The sequence below is a fragment of the Protopterus annectens genome, chromosome 4.part1 (genome assembly GCF_019279795.1).
Source record: "Protopterus annectens isolate FY-2018-M chromosome 4.part1, PAN1.0, whole genome shotgun sequence".
Taxonomy (NCBI): domain Eukaryota; kingdom Metazoa; phylum Chordata; order Ceratodontiformes; family Protopteridae; genus Protopterus; species Protopterus annectens.
Window position 1 is genome coordinate 226,885,383 of NC_056734.1, and position 23,344 is coordinate 226,908,726.

Consider the following 23,344-nt stretch of genomic DNA (forward strand, 5'->3'; position numbering starts at 1 on the left):
AGGGACAATGCCTACATGATTTAGTAATTTATAGTAGTCGGTTGCCATGATGGTGGTAATTGGAAGCACTACACAGCTGGCTGCATGCAGATAGCAAGTGGTGAACACTGAGTGGTGCAGAGGCCATTGCCAGATCATGTGCATCACCTACAAAATCTATGCTGCAATCTATTCAAAGCAGCTCAATCCCTGTAGTGAAGAGAGACAGAGAGAGAGAGAGAGAGAGAGAGAGAGAGAGAGAGAGAGAGAAAGAAAGAAAAAAAACAAAACAAACCAAACAAACAAACAATCAGAAAAAAAAAGATTTTCACCAAATGAACCTACAAACATCCCGACATAACTAAAGGGACAGATAAAATTGTATTCAGAAGAGACAACAATCCTACAACAGGTATGTGAAACATATTTGCATGTAATTGAATGTAGTATTTGGTCTATAATAATGGGATAGATGATGTGGAATCATTTATATGTGCCATCAGGAGTTGTTGTTGTATTAATGTCCTCCTGAACAACTGCTATGGACAATAGTGTCTGACCCTGTGGGCAGTCGGCCATACCTGTCAACTGTGTAGATCAGCACTGAATGACAAGATGTAAGCCATCATAGTGTGTGTTCTGTACCGCAAGACATGTATATTGGTGTGGCAAATAGCTGGTGGTAGAAGTAATGCCATTATGATAGACACATGAGTTTCAGAGCCCACCACGTGCAGGACAGTCATGTTAACGTGTAATATAGCATGCACAAATACTATAGGTGTGTAATATGCTTACCTGCAATCTGTCCCTATATATACCCCCCTAATGTTAGGCTGTGTTCACATATGACATCTGTCTGTGTTGTAGCAAGGCAGAACAGTGCAGCTGTGAAGGAAGGAAAGTTAGAGAGTATGGATCTGATGTTTGAAATATATATATATATATATATATATATATATATATATATATATATGTATATATATACAAAACTCAAAATATATATCTACACACACACACACACACACACACATATATAATATATATATATATATATATATATATATATACATATAAATACATGTCCCCTACTGTTGAATGACAGTGCTGCATGATATGTGTGAGAAAACATCACAGATATCTATACACACATATATATACAGTAGTAAGTGGTTGCAAAATGGACAGATATGTTTGGTGTGAAATCCATGTTGGGAACATATTGCCCTTGTTTGTGAAGGTGGGATTGGTATTTTGGGGAAGGATAGTAGGTATATTTGGGGAGGTAGTTTGGTTGAAAGACAGACAAGACAGCATACAGGGGTGGTATATGGCACATGTGGTGGGTAAACACCTTGGATGGGGAATGTTGTTTGGAATGTGGAAGCCCATGAGCCCCCATATGGAAAGAATTGGACCAAGGTCCCCACCCATGGGCAGTCACAACTGAATATTTATGGCTCTGAAGGTGCCTGGGCTGGGGGTTGAGCAGGAGGAGCATACAGACCCTGTGATTGTGTACTAAGTGCCTCAAGGTGGTGTAGCACATCCCCCAAGTCTCTGTGAAACTCCCTATGCACCAGACCCTGGAACTGAGTTTGGGTGACAGAATCCTGTCTGTGTGTGCTCCCAGGGGGTGTGGACACCATCCCCCGAGGTGGTTCTACCTGAAGGTAGTGCAGGACCAGTAGATGATGAGGTCCCAGGGTGGGTCCCCGATGTGATGTGGCCTGGTAACATGGCCAGCTGAGGTGGGAGAGGTGGTCCTGCTAGCAAACTGTCTTCCAAAACATGCTATTTAGTCACAGTTATAGAATATATTTAGGTAGTAATAGTCCAAACATTCCAGGAATATGTCTAACAGCATGCATAGATATCCCCATAACACAAAACACCAGATTTGCAGCAGTCACATAGCAAACAGAACACATTGATATATGGAACCATAGTGGCCCTTACAATGGCACGCAGGTGACATTGCTCGTAACAGGCCACTAATGATAGTTTTTCAACATGGAAAATGACTACAAACACCGTGCACAAATTGTTGTACAATACGATATATGTCCCCACTGTAGGTCTGCTGTAAACATACCCGTTGAGTTGTGGGATCAGATTGTTGTTGCAGATATGGTGGAAGGGAGACAGAGATGTGTATTAACAACTATTATATCTTTGCAGTATGAGATCCTCAGACCTGTTTTCCTCTTTATGTCTTTCAGGAGCCATGTCTCGGGAGAGGCTACCAATCTACACACCCCAGGAGAATGACATCATCATTGCATACCTGGTGCAGCACTACCACATCCTGTTTGGACGTACAGTCCATGATCTGTAGAAGAGGACCACCCTGTGGAATGAGATTGTCCACAGGGTAAACGATGTTGGCCTGCATAACTGCAGGTATAAGCAGGTCTGACATTGGTGCACTGATCTACTCCGCCATGCCCGTCTGCATGCTGCTATGGTTAGGAGGGACCAGCTTGCCATAGGGAGGGTCATGTCATCCAGCCCCCCCTGACACATGCTGAGGAGCTCTAAGCTAGCCTCAGGGCACCTGCCCACCTACAAACACAAGACCTGGCGGAGAGCATTGTGAGGGTGGGTTCTACCCCTGCAATGAATGAGGACGGTGCAGGTAAGGCCACAGGGCACATCAGTAGACCACTGTTGAGTATCCATCTGCATCTGTAGAGTTTAATCATGCATATGTGAGATGAAATATATATAGTCTGTTGCTGCATTGTAGTAATAAACAGATGTGCATAATGTGTAGTATTGTGGGTTTGTATTGTTGATGTACTGTAATGCTGCTCTCACCCTGAACCAATGCCACAGGTGTGGCTACTGACATCACATCTCTCACACAACTATGTAGGTCCTTCTGGTATACCTCCAGGGCAGCAGCCTGTACTGGTGAGTATGGTGTTTGTTCAGGTTTGCCAATACACCGGCCATGTTATGGCTATCGTATATTCCATGCACACATTTAACACACTTACCCATAATGCATGCTGTACATGTTCACTTATTGTTGCTGTTAACTGCACTGCATCTCAGTGGTCACCATGGTGGCGTATCTGAAGGGTATGTAAGAGTCCTGCAATATAACTGACAACCTGTCATTGCAAGATGTGTGCACAGAGATGAATATAATGGTGGGACAAATGGCCTACAGTAGGGATATGTCCGAAACATCATCCTTATACAGTGCTACAATAATGTATATACCACTATTACAATGGCAACTGTTACAGATCTACACAACAGCATATCACAATACTGCATTGCACAACCCTTACAACCTGTAATGCAGTCCTAACATGAGCAATGAATATGCAATATGGAATCCTATGTTAGGACAGCAAATATGGGGAATACATACCTTCACAAACACTGGAAGCATATGTGTGCATACACTCCAAATAACATATTGTGGAAGCAGCTTTTGAGGTACTGACAGCATGCACAATTCATGAGTATGGACCTTCCAGCAAGTACAGGTCCTCAATGTCACACCAACAAATGGTCTGCTGTCCAAGATGTTTGGCCATCAAATGTGGCCACTTACCTGCAACAGAGGCAGCCATGGCCTGCACACATCTTACAAGCCATGGAATGGATCCCCATACCAAACAGGTAGCACCCAGGAGTTGGACATGTAGCCTTACCTCACCATTGCATATACCATGGCAAACAGTGCAGGCAGTCATGTATGTGGCGAGGATGTATGGGACAGGATTAATGTAGAAAATAAATAGATGGCCATGAAAGACAGATGACGACACATGTTGTAAACTAGTCATGCAGGCTGCCTAGTAACATGCCATAACACTGAGGGAGTTGCAGGAATGTCTAGCAAGTACTGGCTGTGCAGTACCTGTGTCAGAAATTGCCTGGACTCTGCATAAGTGTGGCCCATGGGTTAGGGTAATCAGATGGGACAGTGGATCTACAGGAAACATCAGCCAGGGCTCTCTACAGGTAGCATATGTATAACATCAAAAGTCCTCAAAAGGCATGTGTTGCAATGTGTACTGGTGTATCAAGACCAAGTTGGAAACTTACATACAGTATCAATTAAGATACATGTGCTGCACAACCAACACCTCACCCCACTTCAGGCCTACCATCCCCATCTGTACCTTGCTGGTGCGAGTGTACACCTGTATGTTTGTCATTCATTAGAAGGGATTAGGCAGGTACACATGATGTTCAGAGTTTGGGACACTGCAAAATGACACACGTGTGTAGGCCATAGTTGTCAAGCATCTGCAAAAAGGGTGAGGATGAGGAGGGGGTGTCATCCTGAAACACAACAGTGTACTAAAGCAGAGATCCAAAGCTAGCTAAGAATGGCTGTATCTGCACACAGTCAAGGTCATGAATTGTGACAGACATAACCCTGATGCCACAGCAATAGTGACGGCACTGTGTGACCTCCAAGGGCTGTGCACATATGTTGACCTTGCAATCATGCAGAGTTGGGGGACATTTGTAGGACAGAGTGAACAAATACTGGCAAATGTAGATGACCCATGCTAGTATACCCCTTCCAGGAATAGTGACGCTGTAGTACACATAACAGTTGGTGCAACAAACCATCATGATAAGGGTGTGCATACATATGTACCAACAAATTGCATGCATCTCAATCAGCATCTGCACAACTAACACATTTGTTTGATGCTGCATTTGATTGCACAGGTCATATGTCACATATCAGGTTCATGTAATCATGCAGTAGATAGAAATGGACAGACACATTAGACATCAGGAATACTTTTTCTGAAATGTAATCACAGGGAAGCTGATAGAGTAATAAAGTCTGCAGCATGAAATATGCATTGGGAGGGAAAACTAGACACCAGGGATACTTTTTTAATTGCAATCAGCAGAAAGGTAAAAGAATACCCAAGTATGCAGCACTAAAGATGCATTGGGAAATTACTAGACAACACCAGAGAGTGTTTCCAAATATTACTGTAGTCCACATAAAAAGTTAATAGAGCAACAGATCTTGCATTTACTGAACATAGTTAAGTATAAATCACCAGTGTGTGTGACATTATTGACTGACTGTAGTAGCCCATAACATACGGGGGCCATGCTCAAGACTTCTGGACAAAACCAGGGTGAACACTTGATGACATCAGGGAGTCTTTAAAAAAATGGCTCCAATCAACTTAAAGAATTAATGGAGTAACAGGTCATGTTTTGTGATAATTTTCTGAGAAATTAGAAGAATGATACACTAATTATTGGTATTATTGATTTTAATTATACAAGACTGATGCAGGATGGGGAAAATAAGAGAAAAAACTAGGGACATTATGTAAACTAAGGGACAGGTAAGTAGTATGGCGGAATGTCAGGGTGTGTGTGTGTGTGTGTGTTTTTGTACTGTGAAGCAATGCCGTACACATCTTAAAGTGCATTTCTTGTTTTCCCCTCACAGGTGGTGAGGTGGGTCAGAGTCCTTCCTGCAGGCAATCTGATGCTGGTGTCCATGCAGACACTGATAATGATGACAGGTGTGTTGAGGCACAGGCGGGGTTGTCAGGGGCTGAAGATGAGCCATCGTTTGACATTCCACTGTTATCCACTCCATTCCTGCACACAGTCACATTGCATTGCTTATATATACCCCATAATCAATGGCCATAACTAAGGGACAGTTGGTGGCATGGGACAGGACAGTGTGGTATCTATGGATCATGTGTCTGGACACAGCGGCCATAGCTGGATGTCCGGTGGTGTACCACATAGGCAGATGTACAGGGGTGCTCATAGGAGGGCTGCTGGTCATCATGCCCCTGGCAGAGGTGCCACATCTGGTGCCACCAGACACATGTTTCAGGCTGTCGTGGAGGAGCAGGCACTTATGGAATGGTACACAAGACAGGGTCTGAGGCTGCAGAGGGCTACTCATTCAGCTGTTATTGGCAACATCCGTGATCTTGCAGGTGCCCTCCATTATTTTGCAGAGGTCATGTATAGATAGTTGGGTGTGATGGTGGGAATCCTCGACTGTGGAATGTCTGTGCTCGAGCATATGGTGGGAGTAGTACGACGGCCATGTGGACGGAGGCCAGCAGCACTAACAGCTGGAGGTTGACGTGGATGTATAAGAACTCAGAGCAGCTCCCATAGTGGCAGTACCAGCCCCAGCACTGCAGGGTGGGCACTGTCCACACCACACCACAGCAGACCAAGTGCACATGGCCTTGGTCGGTCCCAAGAGGGACCTGGATCCAGCGGACATATGTCATCATCAAGGTAGAGTACCATATCGTGGCTTGCACTTGCTGTTGCCCATGGAACCCCTGGCAGGCACAGTTCTAGTGTCCATGACGAGAGATGGTGAACTGCACACCCTGCAAAGTATCGTCTGCAGCTGTCCAACAAACCCCTGTATAGGGCAGCCGCATGGCAGAACTGTGTGCATGCATACACGCACACATGACCAACACAGCTAGGGCAACCCCATACCTACACACACACCATATCACAACAGCCCAATTAATAACTAAACCCCATCACACACACACACATGGTGTCAAACATATGGCTCATCCTAGGTCTCTGGCAAACCAACAACACACCCTGTGCATATGATGATACCTGAGCCACATCCCTGTCATCCATAACATCGATGCAGGGACAGGCTAATATGGTTCTGATGTACACAGTGACTGTACTATGATGTACCAATGTAATGCTGTGTAACATGTTGTCAGCAGTAAAGTTTAATGCTTACATGTCAGGAAGTGTAGCTGTCCAGTCATGATGCATTATAGCTGTTATTAACACTGAATGATTGTGGTCTTCATAATGTATTGTGTTTGTGTTGTAGGTGTCCATGTGATAGCAGGATGATGGTCTGCTGTTGTAGCCTACAAAGGGTATGGCACTGTGGTGACACCTTGGCTGTGCCATATCCTGGGTACAGGTGAACACATGTCACAGGTCTGTATAACAGTTACCAACCCCAGTATCACTGTACATCTATATAGTGGGGAAGAGGGAATTTACACATGGCTGATATGTCTGTGGGTATATACAGGTGAGTGCATGGTGGCTGATGTCAGCAGCCCTTCTACAGTGGACAATGGTAAGTGTGCTGGGTGGTACACGCCACATGTTTGTGTATAACACACAGAGAGGCTTTGGTGTTGATGCAATACACAGAGAATACTGTGCACATGGATGAATGTACCTGTGCAAGGAACTCATTTAGCCTATGTAATTTCACCAAGGCACAAGAACACATTGGGAAATAAGCAGTCTGCTAGTTTAATGTCATTGACGATAGTACTGGCAGGTATATGCCCCCCTTCCTCAATGTAGTACAATCCTCAACTCTGTAAACATAGGTTTGTTGGTGTGGGTGACATAGCCCTACCCACTGGAGGGTGTGAGGTGCTGTAGAACCGCAGATAGTGTGATTGACAACTACTTAACCTGTTAACATGAACTGTACAGCATTACAGCCAGCTAAGAGGGGGGATACACTCAACAGTAAATGCAATGATGGTGGCTATGTCCATAAGAGCCACACCCAACTATATATACCAACCCCAGTATCACTGTACATCTATATAGTGTGGAAGAGGGAATTTACACATCTACCACTAGTTGTGATGGAATGCATTTCCACAGGATGATACCTGTGAAATGTTAACATTTGCCAGGCAGTTCTCAGACAGATGACCTCCTGGGACATGTATATTCTGCAAATTGAAGTAGATTCCTTCACATACACATGCACTCTTACTTGGCAACACTGGGACTATAACCCCTATCTAGGTATGTAATGCTACAGATGTGTGTGGCCTTAATTGCACACACCACACAGCTTTTAGGATGAGGTGTGTTCCAGGTTACATGTTACGTGAAGAACATCCCCAGGCCCTGTACAGTATGGTAATGGCAGACGTACTGCTTGTTTATGGACAATACATAGTGTGGCATACTGTCATATACACATTGACAAACGCATAACAGTCATACACACATCTGAGAGTCCTGGGCTTATCAGGGCTAACTACCTTGTCAGTGCATCCATTCTGTTACAGATACGTTGCACACAGCACATGCGTAACTGGGCTGGATAGTGTTATCTGTTATCTGTATGGTTGATGGTGACAGTAGTCCCCATACAGTGGAACATGGGACATGTACTAGGGGTACCATGGAGTAAAGACAGTATACCCAGCACCCACACCCCACAGTGGATATTGTATGCACTGAATCCCATGATAATACTCTGACATACCCACCATCACACATTGACCAGGACTGCAATACAACCTCTTGTCTATCCCAAGAGTGCTACTACAGGGATATACATCTAATGCACATGCCACAGGGGTAGCAGGGTGATGCATTGTCACGGCTCTCATATGGCCAGCAATATCACTATCCATAATACTGTGTGGCAAGGCATATTGTATTAGGAAACTGTTGTCTCAGAATGCTGTATCCTACAAACATACACACACTTGCCAGAACTCAGAGGGTATCTTATGCCTATCAAGCCATTTGTACATCAGTGTTGTGCTGGTACTGCAAGCCCCAGGTAGCCCTTAGGGTGAAGAGTGTAAGAAGGTACATGTAATGTCCAGTACAGCAGCCACATCTAACTATGGCAATGGGGGGGGGGTGCAGTGAGTGTGAAGGCACTGTTATTCTCAGTAATGCACATGTACACATTTGTCACTTCTGGGGTCCATTGGTACAGGTGTTCATAGGTGTGTACCAGGCTATTGTCCATGGAGTGATGGGAAATGTAGGGGATGTGTGTTCAGTTGTGTCATGCCACCTGCCATGCGCCAACAGGCCATCTATCAATAGATACCACAGGTATGATCCTCAGGGTGAGAGTTGCATGCAACATCCAGTCATCTTTTTGCCTCTTGTAGAAGGCCAATGAGGTGCTCCAGTTGGCATGTATGCAACATATATTACATAACATGGTTAGTGTCTGTGTTGGAGACCTGTACCCAATCATGTTCTGTTGACTATGGTACTGTAGTTGAGGTATCCATGGCATGTGGTGCATACAGGTTTGAATTCCTAGCTGTGGCATTCATAATACAGCTGGGCAGACATGTCAGTGTCACTCAAGTATAGATTGCCTGTATGCAGCCATGATGGAGTCCTGACATCTGTACATCTGTACAGAGGACAGACAGACATCAGCTAGCCAACTGGTTCTGCAGTAGGATGACTGTGTTGACAGATGTCTGACACTGATAGGTATGCCATTACTACATGACACCAGCCATCAATGACGTCCTATACACATAGTAGTCTACAGTTAATATCCACGTCAGATCAATATCCAGTAGCAAATATTTAATGACAAACAACTCACACACCAAACACATGACAGTGAGGACTCAGAGTCCATCTTTGTATGTAGAGGTGTTTGGTTCCAGGATTACAATCTGCAATCTACTCTTACTTGGGTATGCACTGTCAACAGTAGTAATGCAATGATACACTACATGCCAGTGTGACTGCATATAACCTGGGATACTACCCATGTATGAAATGCATTAAAATGGAAAAGAGTGTTGTACAAGCCATATATACCCTGGTCTCCCAGACAGTAGACTCACAACCCTTGCTTCCCCTTGCTACTGTAATGACAGCACACGTATGTTATGTACATGGCATTAAATACACTTATTAAATATGTCATTACCCTGCAATTTCATCAGACCAAAATGTGAGCACTGGTTACCAGGGCTGAGCTATGCTTAGCAGGTTTCAGCATTGCTGCAATATAAATGCTAAGCAGATTTGCTTACTGATAGGTAAAGCCTACACAGTGTAAGAGCCTTTTTATTTAACCGTATGTTAACAGCACTTACCATTGCGCAAACCTGCGCAAACCTGCTTAAAGTTGCTCAAAACTGCCATAACCACACTGTATCCGCCAGCCCTTGTTCTGCCCAGCAACGAAATAAACAACCCTTGCAGTTCTTGAACTCAGGACCCTGTACACTATAGTTACAGCAGTTAACCACTAAACCATAACAGCTGTGAAAACAACTGTTGTTTTTTCCAATATATCTGTCAGTACGCATACAGGATAGTATTGAACAACTGCTATGACTTCTACAATTGTGTAGTACTTGTTAGTGATATTACTGTTGAATCACCTATGTTGTTAAATATAAATATACACATAGATAAATATGGTATGATACATCTGGGAAGGTATATATAACAGTCATGTTTACTCATAAGGATATGTATATATATATATACATATGTAGATATATGCGTACTTGTACATGCACATATATATTTATATATATATGTATTTATATATATCTGTGTAATGCATTATATATGGTCATATATAAATCTATCTGTATACATATATATATATATATATATATATATATATATATATATATATATATATATGTATATATATATATATATATATATATATATATATATATATATATATGTGTGTGTGTGTGTGTGTGTGTGTGTGTGTCTGTGTGTGTGTGTGTGTATGTATATATATATATATATATATATATATATATAAAATATATATATATATATATATATATATATATATATATATATATATACATATATATATATATATATATATATATGTGTGTGTGTGTGTGTGTATGTGTGCGTACACATATATGCATAACATATGTCCATAACATGTAGTGGAGTCATACCTCAGCACCAATAGCCAAAACCTCTTAGCGCAAGGGGATGTCATGTAAGTATTGCAGGTATAAATGTAGACTGTTGCTACTGTAACAGGGGTTGTCTTAACAGAAATGTTGCGTGTGAAGTCGCATCTGCTATTGACATGTACTCCATCAGTTACTGACAGACATCATAAGATCATCATAGTGCAGTACCACAGATATCACAGTAATGATCCTGTGGGATACAGCAGAGATATGACCAATAAATGTGGACAGTTTGACACAGTCTGGTCAGTCCAGAGGTATACACAGAACCCCTTATTGCAAGACATGTGGACTAAGCCTGAAAAAGTGGATGTTTACAGCCATATAAATGGGGATATCATGAAAATACCGGAATAGATAAGCTCACGCATTTTATGCATTCATACACTGCTGTCTGTCCTGACTCATAATAACCTGAGGAGCAGAGGTCACAAGCCCACATAATACCCACTAGTTAGTGACATACATCTGTACGACATTCCACTGCTTTGTGAGAAATACACAACAGTTATGGTGTCCCAGCAACAGCACATCTGATGAATATCTGGACATAAATCACACTATGTAAGTATACTGAGCTGCTATGCATGTCACAAAGCACTGTGCAAACTATAGGCAGACTGCCACAACACTGGCCTACATCTCTTATGGGGGAATACACATGTGCCTGCAAATATACCAGGCTCTACAGGCATGTAACAGCACAGAGTAACAGACACCTGTGTGAAAGTGAATACCCAAAGCCAATCTGAACACAGTCACATATGGTAAGCATGCTTAATATTATAGTATATGGACTGTGTGATCAACACCATCTTCATATGTGCCACTCACACACTAACCCTACATATACTGGGCCAATACACAGTGTATTCTGATGCCTGACTGTGGTATGGGACATGTGTCGGTTTGGCCCTACAAACATGCATGCCGGTAGGGTACCATACACTGGAGCAGCTTGCAACATCAGATAGAACAGGACCAAGCACAATGACATCTACCACAGTCTGTACACAGGCCAAGGTACATATTCACAATACACACTCTGTCAACAATCACCATAAGTACACAGACCTCACTACTGTACACACTACAACAGAATATCCAGGTTTTGTCCTCAAATATAAGCCCTACTATACATAACATTTCTAGCAGTCTGATATCTCACTGGCTTGTTATCAGGTATGATGTCAGTAAATAATGATGTACTGAACATATGCACCTCTTACTGCATGACATATGTACAAAGGTTGACAGAGTTGTGGCTGGAGGCACAAACACAGGGCCAATATTGACATGTTGCTGTGATAAACTCATACATTTACTGATGTAACAGGGTTTGTTGTAATGTATGTCTTCTGAGGGATATGAATTCAGTTATTCACATGGCTGTCACCATGTACTGACTGCAATCCTTAGAGTATGCTACTGCATTTCTAAATATAGGACATGTGTGAGTAACACAACACATGTAAGATTCCAAACACTGGCAAGTCTGCAGATAGCCCTACAGATGAGAGTTTCCTCAACCACATAACACTGTCATGACAGATATTAAATCATGTAGACCAGCCATATCCACACAAACCCTGTTAAGCCAACATTACTTCAAATGTAGAAGAGCAAGACCTATTTCATGTCTGGACCATCCCCCTCCTATTTGTTGGCCTGTCTCCACAGTGTATGTTGTAAGAGGTATATCCCACTACTCTCTGTGATGCTGTTTGTCAAACATTGACATGAAGTCCTGCTCACAGTGAATGAAAATGGCCAACAGCCACATGATGTTCTTAGTTATAGGAATGTGTTTCCATGCAGTTGGCTATAGGAATGATACCACAGCTGTTCCACATGCAATCCACTAGCGGGGACTGCAATTCATGCACAGGCAATCAGCTGATCATAAGCATCACTTATAAAACACAAGCTGCTGCCGAAGCAAAACACGTGTACTTTTCCACATCCACCAGAAAAGGAGTGAGAGAGACAGACAGAGATAAAGTAAGAAAGGATGGGGATAGGAGATTAAGAGCTAAGCATGTTTGTGTCACACACTTACCAGTACGGGGTTTCCAACCCCTGCTGGACTGTGTATTGCTGTCACATTTTTATGCAGTTATTGCATGCACCACAGAGGTTACATGCTGGAGAGCTGTCCAAAGGTATCTTTGAATGTGAGTGACATCAGCAACAGTGATAAAGGAGGGATAAGGTAAGTGTAGTGCATGTGCCTGTCCACAAAAGCAGGTGTCAAGGAAGACATAACCAAACTCTCTCAGTGACTCACACACATTATCACAGTTGTCAGGGTCAGGATTATAATTCCTAACTAACTAGTTTGCTACACTACAGTATTACACAGGTATCACATGCACCACAGAGGTTATCAGGCTGATATATGGGCAAAGAGTATGTTAAGGTGGCTGGCATCAGAAGGCATGCTATAGTAGGGCAATGGGAGGTGTAGTGAGTGTGAATGGCTTCCAAATCATTAATCTACACACACACACACACACACACACACACACACACACACACACACACACACACACACACACACACACACACACAGACACAGATTTGCCAGTACTGACATGCATGGGTTAATTGCTTCACAGGTGTGTAGTAGTTGACTGTGCCAAAAGGCTGTACAAGGCTAGGGAAAGGGTATATCTTGGCATCAGGCCACATGACAATGGTCTGCAGTGTGGGTCAGGTGTGTAGTACCCGGAGTGACCCACACAGGTGGGTATTTTTTTTCACTTTCCACTCATTTGGGTTACTATTGTGAGTGGCCAGTGCTGTGCAATGCGTGCCATGTATGTGTTCTATATTCCATAACATGGATAGTGTCTGGGTTCTGCACATGTCTCATATGCATGTTTTGTGACATGTGGAAGTGTACCTGGGGTGTCTGGGGCATATTGTGTGGACAGATTGCTATCATTTGATGTGGCATTGCTGACCTCATGTGGTGAGAACTAGCTATGGAACTGAGGTTGATCCTGCACCTACATTGACAGGATGACACAGGTATTCACTGGTGATAGTGGCATCTGTCCATACAGGGCATGTGTATAAGGCATGGTATTTCCTTTGTGGGTTACATTTGCTGAATCTACAGTTGTGCAGGTGTCCAGTGGGGAACATAGCAAAGGACCACTTTAAGCAATTATTTTCCTATTGTAGGGATGGAAAAGGGTGCCATGTCCTCTATAGTCCACTGCAATCACACCGTGGTTACTATCTGTAGGCAATATGCAAGGAACTACCAACATAGTGGTTGTTGCCTAGCCAAGTGTTTTTGTGTATGAGAAATGGGTAGGCAATATGCAAGGAACTACCAACATAGTGGTTGTTGCCTAGCCAAGTGTGTTTCTGTATGAGACATGGGTGGAGAATGCTCTCTGGATAATACAAGGGTTGCCTATATTGTTCCCAAATCCACAATGTCACATGTAGAGGTATGGATTGTCTACACCAGCCTCTCTGCCATTTGACATATGTTGTCCTTGTAAGGTGGACATTGTGATATATAGTAGGTCCTCAATATAAGAAATTTGCAAAACCAACCCCACAATGAGTACTGTTATTACACAATCACAGCTACCTTCACACAGGATACTGATGACAAACACACACACACTTGACAGTACTGAGATGCAAACCCCTACCTAGGTATGTATTTCATTCATCCATTGCACCATGTAGCATATAGGACTAGCTCTTACCCAAAGGAGTATTTCAAAGTGAATGATATCAGCAGTCTTTCCAAAGTATGGCAATGGACAGTGTAGTGACTGTGGCTGGCCTCAAAAGCATTGATCCCTTTCTACACAAACACACACACACACACACACACACACACACACACACACACACACACACACACACACACACACACACACACACACACACACACACACACACACACACACACAGAGTCTCACAGTTGCCATGTCTAGGATTAGAAATCCTATCTAACTAGTACATCACACTACAACATTACACAGTTATAACATGCGCCATGTAGCTTATAGGACTAGCCTTTCCTCAAAGGTGTATTTTAAGGTGAATGACATCAGCAGGCTTGCCAAAGTAGGGCAATGGACAGTGTAGTGACTGTGACTGGCCTCAAAAGGCATTAATACCTACACACACACACACACACACACACACACACACACACACACACACACACACACACACACACACACACAGTTGCCTTGTTTGGGATCAGAACTCCTACCTAATTAGTACATCACACTACAGCATTATGCAGTTATAGCATGCACCATATAACCCACAGATTCAGTGCGCCACTCAACCACAGCCGATAAGGCAAAACAACGTACCCAACACACTAGTCATAGGTGACTCTATAGTCAGGCACACTGATGTCCCACTCACCAGGCTAAACAAAGAGAAGGTTATTGTCAGCTGCCTGTCAGGTGCCAGGATCCACCACATAACCCACGCACTCAGGTCACTACACAACAAGTACAAATATGACTCTGTCATTGTCCATGTTGGTGTGAATGACCTGAGACATACCTCCCTGGACTACATGAAAAGAAACATAGAAGAGCCCTCCAATCTTGTAGCCCAGGCAGGTACGACCCTAGCCCTGAGTAGCATTCTGCCATCACCCAGAATTATACCGCAGTGCAAGGACAAAATGATTGACTTCAACAATTGGCTAAGCTTCTGGCGTCATTCTAAGGGGATCCAGTATCTGTCTGCTTGGGATGACATGGTCAGCAGACCATGATGTTTTGCCACAGATGGCCTGCACCTGTTGCCCTTGTGATTCCAGATACTGGTTAAGGCTCTTGCTGCCCCTATAGTGCCTCTTTTAGGCAAGGTTCAAATAACATATTCACCACCGTAACAGGAACAGGCAAGCAAAATTTGAGGTTAATTCTACTCAATGCTAGAAGTCTAAATCTCAAAATGCACTCACTTGAGGCACTCCTTAAAATGGAGAACATCGATATCTGTGCAGTGACTGAGACCTGGTTCAAGGCTCCAGACAGCACCCCTGCAGTACCAGGCTATAACTCATACCACACTTGTCAGCTATGTAACCTGGACCGAAACACCAAAGGCAGAGGTGTGTCCATATTCATTAGGGATATCCACACCTCCAGGGTAGTTGCTCAGCGTAATGCATCCGAGGTTATCCAAGTGCAACTAACTCTGGGCAAAACTGCAATCCAAATTGTAGCTTGCTACAGATCCCCCATCATGCCTCAGGATTCCCACTCCTCTTTTCTTGATGTACTGGAAAATATTAGGGTTCAACCAAACACCTTAATAATAAGCGACTTCAACTACCCCATCATTAACTGGAAAAACTACTTGTGTACCAACTCCTTAGCTCAACGCTTTCTGAAATTCATAAACTCCAATGCCCTGGATCAACTTATCCACACCCCCACCAGGGGCAACAATATCCTAGACCTAGTCATTACCAACATGAGTTCATGTGTTCCAAACCTGAAATCAACTCCTCGTTGGTCCGATCCGACCATAAGTTAATCACCCTTGATATCCACATCCCGCCCCCACCCCCATTAAGGAAACCACAGTAAAAAATTTCTCCAAAGCCAACTTCATGCTTCTTAAGACAGAAGTGGTGAACTTCATGACACCCATGCAGATGGACAATACAGTTACAACTGCTGAATCCTACACAAATGCACTCTATAAGCACTTACACAAGTGCATGGATCATGCTATCCCAAACAGAACCAAAGACGCTATCCTCCAAAATAAGGAAGCCAACCATGTGGTCCCCTGCCATAAACAAACTGTACAATAGAAGGAAGAAACTATTGTAAAACAGAGTAAAATCCCATGAGTGGAAGAGCTCCCTGGTTAGCCTCAGTAAGAAGCTGAGATCCCTTATAAGATCCTCCAAAGCTAGCTATGAAAACAAAATTGCCACTAATTCTAAGGACAACCACAGAGCATTCTATAGCTATAACAAGAATCTCGATGGCAACACCCAGATTTGCTCTAAATTACAGCACAACGGCACGAAAACTACAGAACCAACTGATATTGCAAACATCCTGGCAGATAGGTTCAGTGCTAACTTTACCCCTCCTCACCCCCTAAAGGGCCCATATCTGTACAGAAAGAATGCAGAGTCCCTGTAATCACAACTATGCAGGTAAAAGCTGCACTCTCTAAAGCCAAAAACACAGCATCCATGGGACCGGACAACATCCCAGGCTGCATTTTACACAAACTTCAGAACAAACTGGCTCCCCACTTAAGCACCATGTTCAATAATAGCCTCGCATCAGGCTTTGTGCCCACTGAATGGCGCACAGCAACAGCTATCCAATGCCACAAAGGGGGAGCCAACACTGATCCTGGGAACTATCGACCTATTAGCCTGATGAGCCTGTTCTGCAAGGCCATAGAACGTATCATCATGGAACTCATAAACAAAGACATTGGTAACCTCCAAACTCTGGATCCCACCCAGTTCGGGTTTGTGAAAGGCAGATCATGCATCCTCAACCTGATCAACTTCTTTGAGACAGTCACCAAAGCCGTAGATGAGGTTAAGGTGGTACACATAGTCTATCTTGACCTCGACAAGGCTTTCGACCCCATCCCCTATTCTGGAATTATAGCTAAACTCACTAAACTAAGTATAAATCCCTACGTCACAAGATGGGTTGCCAACTGGCTCACTGACAGAACCCACACTGTAAAAGTTGCAGACTCCAAATCTGACCTCAAAGCAGTGACAAGTGGAGTACCACAGGGTTCCGTCCTGGGATCTCTCTTGTTTGGTATCTACTTCTCTGAAGTACAGGCTAACACAGAAGGCCTCTGGCCAATGAAGTTTGCAGATGACTGCAAACTGGGAGCCATAGTCAAGCCTCAAATGATGTGGACATCCTACAGAAGGGCCTCGCTGAGACAGATGCCTGGTGTCAGAGCCATGGCCTCAAGCACAATGCCAAAAAAATGCAGTGTCATCCCCTTTGGTAGAAACTCTGTACCCATGAACTACCACATAGGCAGCAATCTACTTAACACCGAATGTGTGATAAGAGACCTTGGGACCCATGTGGACAGTAGTCTCTCCTTTGATAGTCACATCACCACAGTAGTCAGAAAGTCCTTCTATGTGGCACACCTCATCATAAAAGGGTTCTCATCCAGGAAAAATTCATTAGACCCATTATAGAGTACAACGCCCCTTTTGGTATGTACCTCACAAGACATCTGCAGCAGCTGCAAAGGCCACAGAAGTACCTCACAAAGAGGATTACTGGCCTCAAACAAATGCCCTACACTGACCACCTCAAAAAACTCCAGCTTTACTCCGTAACATATCGCCTACTCCAAGGTGATCTCTGCCTAACATATAAAGCTATGTCAAACCCAGAGCTGTTGGACATGCTACACCTAAAGAAATCCTGGTCCCTCCGAGCTATATGCTCTAGGGATCTAAACCTTGTCACCACAATAAATAGGACATGCTGGAGGGATATATTCCTGTCCCAGAGACTTCCCATACTCTGGAAAAGGCTACCCATCTATGTCAAGCAAAGTTCTTCATTAGTACTATTCAAGAAAAATCTTGATGAGTGCATGGGAAATTGGAAATACACCCCGGGGATCACTTCTGTGTCTCTGCTCGGCAGTGGCACAGGAAAATAACTTTCTTGGGTGGTGTAAGCCAGGGAACCTTGTTGGCTAGGGTTACATTGGCCCTTGGGCTGATAGCCTAGTACCTACCTATAAACCTATGTACCTATGAACCACAGAACGTATTGGGTTACTCCATCCCAAAGGTGTATTTCAAGGTAAGTGACATCAGTGGGCTTGTCAAAGTAGGGCAATGGACAGTGTAGTGACTGTGACTGGCTTCAAAATCATTGATACCTACACACACACACAAACACAAACACACAGAGTCTCACAGTTGCTATGTCTGGGATTAGAATTCCTACCAACCTAGTACATCACACTATAGCATTATGCAGTTATAGCACACACCATGGAGCTTATAGGGTTAGCCCTTATCCAAAGGTGTATTTCAAGGTGAATGACATAAGCAGGCTTGCCAAAGTAGGGCAATGGGGAGTGCAGTGTGTGTGAATGGGCCATAAACCATTCGACTGGAGGCACGCAAACAACACTCAGTCACACACAGGTTTACATTTGACAGGAAAGTGTATGTTACATGTTACACAGTTATCACAATCACCACAGACACTATAGTACTGAGGGCTACCAGAAGCAAATGTCTACAGTGACAAACCTTTGCATATCATGTGGTATTGGCCAATTGGATGTGTGCTGGGTTGAAGAGGCCTCATGATGGGAAGCTCTTTGTCACTGTCTGTCACTCTTCCACACATCTATGTATGTGTATGTTTGGCCTATTATAGTGTGTTGTCCTTAGATATATGTGTATATTCCTATCCAATGGGTGTGCAAAGCATGACTGGTGTGCAATGTGGAGTGCATGCACAAACATCTGCGACTGACAGATATGTATAGTCCACTGTTGTTGACAGACACGGGCTTCATTTCTCTAAGTGTGGGAGCATGCCCAGTATGACCTTCTGTACTGAATGTGTGAATCCAGTCCAGATAGGTTGTACTACAGTGCAGGCATTTGTGTTCTACACCTACAGCTAGCAACCTGTTTCTACAGGATATCTGTAGATTGGTTGACAGTATGGGGTCACAATGGGAAAAGGATAGTGGGATACTGTAACTAATATTGTCTGTGCTGGTTCTGCTACATGGTTTTGGTGTTAGCAGAGATATTCATAGGTTCATAGGTTGATAATAGGCTATCTGCCCTAGGGCATTTATAAGCCTAGCCAGAGTGTGTTTGGCATTCGCCACCCTTTTAGATTAGTTGACTGTGCCTCTGTATAGTAGGTCACAGAAGATAGCCCTTTTATGGTTAGTTTACTGTGCCTCTGTCTAGTAGGGACACAGAAGAGATCCCAGGGGTAAACCGATGATCTCCCATCCACTCGTCAAGATTTCTCTTGAAGAGGGTCATTGAGGGGCTCTGCCTAACATGGATTGGGATTTTGTTCCAGAGTGAGGGGAGCCTCTGGGATATGAATCGGTCCCTCCAGCATGTCCTATTTATTTCTGTGCTGAGGTTTAAGTCCCTGGAGCATGTAGCTCTAAGGGATTTGGATTTCCTGAGATGGAGCATGTCCATTAATTCTGGGTTGGACATGGCTTTATACATCAGGCACAGATCACCTCTGAGTAAGCGGTAAGCAACTGAGTAGAGCTGGAGTTTCTTTAGCCGAACCACATAGGGCATCTGTTTGAGTCCCTTGATCCTCTTGGTGAGGTACTTTTGGGGTCTTTCCAGTTGCTGCAGGTGTCGGGAAAGGTACATCCCAAATGGGGCATTGTATTCAATTATGGGCCTGATGAGTGATGAGTAGAGGGGCACAATGACTTCTCTTGATCTAGATGTGAACCCTTTCGTGATAAGGTGGGCTATATAGAAGGTCTTTCTAACCACTTTGGCAACATGATTGTCAAAGGAGAGATTGCTATCTACTTGGGTCCCCAAATCCCTAATTACTTCTTCCGTACTTAATGGATTACCACCTATGTGGTAATTTGTGGGCACTATGTTTTTCCCAAAGTGCATTGGTCACTCATACAGTCCCAAGCTGCAAGGTGCTGTATTCCCCTGGGGTAACAGGGTAGGTGTGCAAGGTGTTAATGTCAATAGTTTCTGTCCTTATTGATCCATTGGTGTGGATGCTGGCAGGGTGCTGCTTACAGCTAGTGACACACCTGCATGGGACACCTCCTCCTCATGCTGCATTCTGAGACTATTCCCATACTGAGGTGGGGGTCATATTGTACTTATTCCCAATAGCAGGGATATGACCTGTGAGGTACCTGTGGCTGATGGTGGGCTGAGCTGGGTGCATGTGTTCTATGGAAGCTACTTGCAGCTGACTCACAGATATACGTGAGGCATTCCACTTATGCTGGCTTGTGCAGGGACATCAGCAGATTCTCAATACTTCATACCTGTGCCTTTTGTAGTCTGCCAGTGTTTGGCCAGACTACATCAGTATTCCATACTACACAGACAACTAATGTAGCAAAAAAGGAATCTGGACAGGTAGAGATAAAAGCCACAATTTATTGTACTTGAAAAGCATGTAAAACTTATAAAATCACAAAGAAACAAATGTAGTCAGCATTTTCGTTTGGCTATGCCAAACTTCCTCTGACAAAAATACTGTAATTTACTGTTGTTTAAATACCATCCAAGATGGCCCATAACACTATTTAATTAGTCAATTCCCCTCCAATATACTATTAACAACAGATAAATTCCAATTAATACGTAATTACAATAAATAGTTAATCAGTAAGAATGCATTAAATCTGTTTAAAACAAACTGATGAAAGGTTTTGGAGGGTGGCCTAATGGTTAAGGTGTTTGCCTTACAAACACAAGGTGCAATGTTTGAGTCTCACAAGGAATAATTGGCTAGGCTTAAAATGGCTCACAAGGGCAGTTAGCTTAGTCCTAATCTATGAACCTAAATAAAACTACTGTATATAGTAACATGTTCATTCAGTATGAATATGAATACTAATCATAGTTAGAAAACCACAAGTAGTGTAAGATGTATAGTGCAACAAAAACCTCCGGTTACTACATTTGGTTCTTTGTGATTTTATAAGTCTTATGTGCTTTTCAAGTACAATAAATTGTGGCTTTTATCTCTGCCTGTCCAGATTCCTTTTTTGGTTTATTGGGTTCGTAGCGCTCTTATTGCCTTCAGACATATGTACTGTTTTACACTGTGATGTTTTATGTCATCAGCTACTGACAGGTATACATATTTTCTTGCAGTAATTTCCCGGGGAACACAAGATGAATGAAGCTGTGTCCAGTATTGTGTTCTGCAGCCTATATATTCTTGCACAATCATGCCATTCTGCAGGGGGAACTGCAGACACATGCTGAAGGGTCTGTGTAAATGGTTCAGCACCTTGGTACTGTGATGGCTGAGGATCCCATGCTTGTACATCTATTGACTTGACAGTATGGCCATATCCTACTGTGGTCATACCTCACAGCTGTACAGATTCACACAGGTTACCCAGAGGCAGGGCTCATATTTCTGGTCATTACCCCTTCACATTGTGGTTTGCGAGCAAGCTTGTAGCCACCCATTCCTGTGTTTGCAGGCAGGGATAGTATGTGCACACATCTGAGTTTCACACACTCCATGGCATCCATGCTTCTACCCCGCTGTTATTCTGTCCTCTTCCGAACATTATGCAAATGATAACTGATAAGTATCCTTATAGTTATAGCTTTATCCCAGCAGTATTTAGGGGTTGGGCCACAGGTCATGCAGTAGGACATGGTGGACATGCTACTGGGATTTGTCGACATGGCCTTGCATGTGTTTTCTGTGGACTGTGTTATGTTGCTATTAGTCCATGAGATAACATACATTGGCAGTATGGGTGAGACACAGGTCTTTGGCAGAGGACTGTAGGGCATTTTGTAGTGATGTAGGCCATCTATAGCAGCCAAGTGCATTGGTCACTCCTACAGTCCCAGGCTGCAAGGCACTGTATTCCCCTGGGGTAACAGGGTAGGTGTGCAAGGTGTTAATGTCAATAGTTTCTGTCCTTACTGATCCATTGGTGTGGATGCTGGCAGAGTGCTGCTTACAGCTAGGGACACACCTGCATGGGACACCTCTTCCTCATGCTGCATTCTGTGGCTATTCCCATACAGAGGTGGGGGTCATATTGTACTTATTCCCAACAGCAGGGATATGACCTGTGAGGTACCTGTGGCTGATGGTGGGGTGAGCTGGGTGCATGTGTTCTATGGAAGCTACTTGCAGCTGACTCACAGATATACGTGGGGCATTCCACTTATGCTGGCTTGTGCAGGGACATCAGCAGTTTCTCAGTACTTCATACCTGTGCCTTTTGTGGTCTGCCAGTGTATGGCCAGACTACATCAGTATTCCATACTACACAGCCAACTAATGTAGCAAAAAAGGAATCTGGACAGGTAGAGATAAAAGCCACAATTCATTGTACTTGAAAAGCACGTAAAACTTATAAAATCACAAAGAAACAAATGTAGTAAGTGCTTTCGTTTGGCTATGCCAAACTTCCTCTGACAAAAATACTGTCATTTCCTGTTGTTTAAATACCATCCAAGAAGGCCCAGAACACTATTTAATTAGTCAATTCCCCTCCAATATACTATTAACAACAAATAAATTCCAATTAATACGTAATTACAATAAATAGTTAATCAGTAAGAATGCATTAAATCTGTTTAAAACAAATAAAACTACTGTATATAGTATCATGTTCATTCAATATGAATATGAATACTAATCATAGTTAGAAAACCACAAGTATTGTAAGATGTATAGTGCAACAAAAACCTCCGGTTACTACATTTGGTTCTTTGTGATTTTATAAGTCTTACGTGCATTTCAAGTACAATAAATTGTGGCTTTTATCTCTGCCTGTGTGGATTCCTTTTTTGGTTTATTGGGTTCGTAGCATTCTTATTGCCTTGGTGGTTTGATTTCTCGAGC